Here is a 3,560-nt window from a genome sequence, read left to right as displayed (position 1 = left end):
TGTTCATGAATCTACTATACCAATGAAAATCCTATTTATTCTCTACACTATCCTACTCACTGACAGGAATAGAGTTCACATGAAAAGTAGTGTACTGGGTGATCAGGCCAATCCACTACCAACAAGTATTACTCTATTCCCTAGCCTAAGGGTTGATACCAACTCTAGCCCCTATAGGTATTTCGATGGGTTCATCCTATTGTCCACTACTTTCACTCAAATACTTCTATCTATGGACCATTGGTTTGCACAACAAGTATGGATTTTTCCTTCATAGGGTTCAGTGCGTCCACCCTCCCTAAGAAGGAAATTCCCAAACTTCTTTCCTTATGTTGGTTACGGCCGATCCCAACACAAAGAAATTTCCTATACTCCGCAGTTGTGTCCTAAAACCCTAACCTAAGCTCTGATACCAACTTTGTCACGACCCGATTCTACGGGCCGGACCGGCACTAGGGCCCAGGTAAGCTTAAGGCCCCCGAGGCCCGTAGTAAGCCTGAAACCCTAAAATTTGCTATCTTAATATAAACTTCAAATATTCAGCCCATATTACAAAAAAAAAAAAAATAAATAAATAAATAAGCCTCAAGATTTTATTTCATCTCATTTCGTCTACGATAATACACGACTAAATGTAAGTAAATTCTACAACTGCGGAGTCACTAACTGTTTGATATACATAGCCTTTTATACATACAGTTACATACTGAAATAATTATGGAATTAAGGAAAATTTCTTTGATGCCTTGCGTCGAAGAAATGTAACCTAAATCGAACTAAAGAGGAACTTACTTCCTGAAAAATTAAACAAGACATGTGAGTTTTTCCTAAAATGATAATTATTGCACAACACATACAGTCACACAGATGTGTAAACATATCAATCTAGTCATCCGACTAGTTATATGCTCACGCAGCCAGTCACACAAATGGCATGTCACCAGCACTCACAAACAATATCACCTTCCAATAATCACATCACGTGGAAATTGGTCTGTGGCGTCACCGAAACCCCCGATGAGCCGTCCTCCCACATGGCCCATCCTCTCATAACGTGTGCACCAGGGAGCCGATCCCCCATACTGGCCGACCGGTCTAATCCTCACTTGACCAGCCCTCTCATTGTTTTTCCATTCTCTCTTTTCTTTTCCATACCAACAGGAGGCAACCCGGTCGTCTCCATCAAATCTAGATCATCAGGCGCTCACAACAGGAGGCCACCCTGCGGGCTGCGATCAAACCTAGATTATCCGGTGCGCCCAAATAAAGAAGCCAACCTGTGGTTAACCGTAACGGTAACAGTAGGTGCACACGGGGGCGCCGATCTCCCATTTACCCGGCCGACGGTCCAGTTTTACAATTCATCATAATCAGGATCCATGCTTTATCGACCGTCCTCACAAACCCATGGTGACCCACTTCATCCCAATTCCACACAAGCAAAGCACAGCAATATCACAACACAAATAAATCAAACATTGCAATCAAATGCAGACATATTATTCAATTAGACATCGTGATGCAATGCACCATTAAACATCCAAAATCAATGCAAATAAATAAATAAATAAATAGTATTAGCAATTAACAACAATAATATAATAAATAACAATATTAACAATAATAATGTAAATAAATAAATGAATATTTAAATAGTTAAATGAATAATAAAGTTTATAAACAACCAGAGCACTATATTTATTATGTACCAAATTATAGAACTAATCTAAATAAACTTATTAATTATGTTGTTAATTAAAATTTATTCTAATTTCTATCAAAATTTCGGCAGCATCTCCCCTAAAAATTGGACTATCTACCAGCTCAAATATCACAATATTTTATCAACTTAACCATTTTCCAACAAAAGATACATAATCTCTTCGCAAATCCTACTAATGAGAATCCCATAAAAACAATTAGTACATCAATTATGTAGAGAGAATTTAAATTCACCATCAAGTCCCTATTTTTGTTATTAACTTCTCTATATTAAATTGCCTTTCTGAAATAACTTGTTATTTTATTTTCTTCTACCGAAATTTATTTTATTTTTCTACCGAAATTTCTTTTATATTTCTACCGAAATTTCGGCAGCATCTCCCCTAAAAATTGGACTATCCACCTGCTAAAATATCAACAATTTATCAATTATATAACTCAATCCCTATGGCCCATCCATCGGGCAATAAATCGAATAAAATTTCCCATCCTCCTTCAATCTCAACACTACCACACACAACCAAAATTATGATTTAATATAACATTATGTCTACACTACCTTAACCCCTACTTAATTCTATTAATATACCATTATCAAAGTTCCTTAACTAATTCAACACTAATGAAATATATGCTGGAAAAATAATCAATGCAAAAGAAATAAATTAGCTAATCACAAGACTAAGAAAAACATTCTAAAATTAGTCCAAAAATTAAATTTATATACCCAATCTTGCTGCCGGAATTTGTTCAACTGGAAAAAGGGAGTTACGCGTGTTGGAACTAAGGGTAGGTGAGAGCAATGGCGTTGAGTCCACCAAAACAGGCTGCTACGCTCACCAGAACTGTGGCGCGAGCTAACTGGACAGCAGGGGGGTGGTGGCGCAACAGCGCAGTGGCGCAACAAGATGGCGCTGCGTTCGTTCTTAGTGGCTAGAGACACGCTGAAGCAAATGGAGGAGCTGTGTAGCAGCGATGGCGCGATCTGGGGATGGAGCAGGTGGTGGCGCGACTCTGCTTCTCGCCAAGAAATGTAGACGCAGATGAAGAGGGGAAGAAAGAAGGAAAGAAAGAAGAAGAAGAAGAAGAAGAAGGAGAAGGAAATGGCGGTGACAGTGTGCTGTTGGTGTCCCCGGTGATCGGAAAGCGCAAGAATGGGGGAAGGGGAGAGTGGTGTGCGTTAGAAATAGAGGAAAAAGAAAATTCTAGATGGTTTGGGTCGAACCGGTTCGATTCGGTTCGATTCGGCCCAAACCTTTGGTTTTCAATGGTTTTTGACTTTTTCAATCGGTTTTCGGTTCGATTTCTCACAGTATTCACACTAAAATATTAATATTAATTTTCAGGCTGTCGGTATATTAAATTTAATTGGAAAATCTTTGAAAATACAATTTATATATATATATATACATAATAGATAAATTGCTGGACTTTCATTTTATTAGTCGAAAATTTCCGAACGAACTATTTTGGGCTTAGGCCCAATTCGAAAATTTGGGCTCGAATTGGGACTATGTTACAATTGCAGCCCACGCGGCCAAAATTTGCGATTTTTGATTTAATAAAAAAATGCAAAGGTTTCGAAAATAAAAATTCAGGGTGTTTCAGCTAGCCTCTTGGAAGAAAGCCCAACTGAAGTCGTCAGGTTCAGGTATAGGTGTTTTTGCAGGTAGTCAATGGTTTCCAACACCTGCTAGCACCTTTAAAATAAATTTGATGCAGCTCTTCTCCCCTCTGCTGGCCATGGAGCTTTTGGTGCAGTAATTTCAAACTGTCATGGCAGGTTTGTATCAGCAACAACGTCTTCATTGCAAAGCTGTTCTTCTCCAGCAGTAGCA

The sequence above is a fragment of the Jatropha curcas genome, chromosome 5 (genome assembly GCF_041381405.1).
Source record: "Jatropha curcas cultivar XTBG-Jc1 chromosome 5, XTBG_Jcur_1.0, whole genome shotgun sequence".
NCBI classification, from domain to species: domain Eukaryota; kingdom Viridiplantae; phylum Streptophyta; class Magnoliopsida; order Malpighiales; family Euphorbiaceae; genus Jatropha; species Jatropha curcas.
This window is presented reverse-complemented; position numbering follows the sequence as displayed.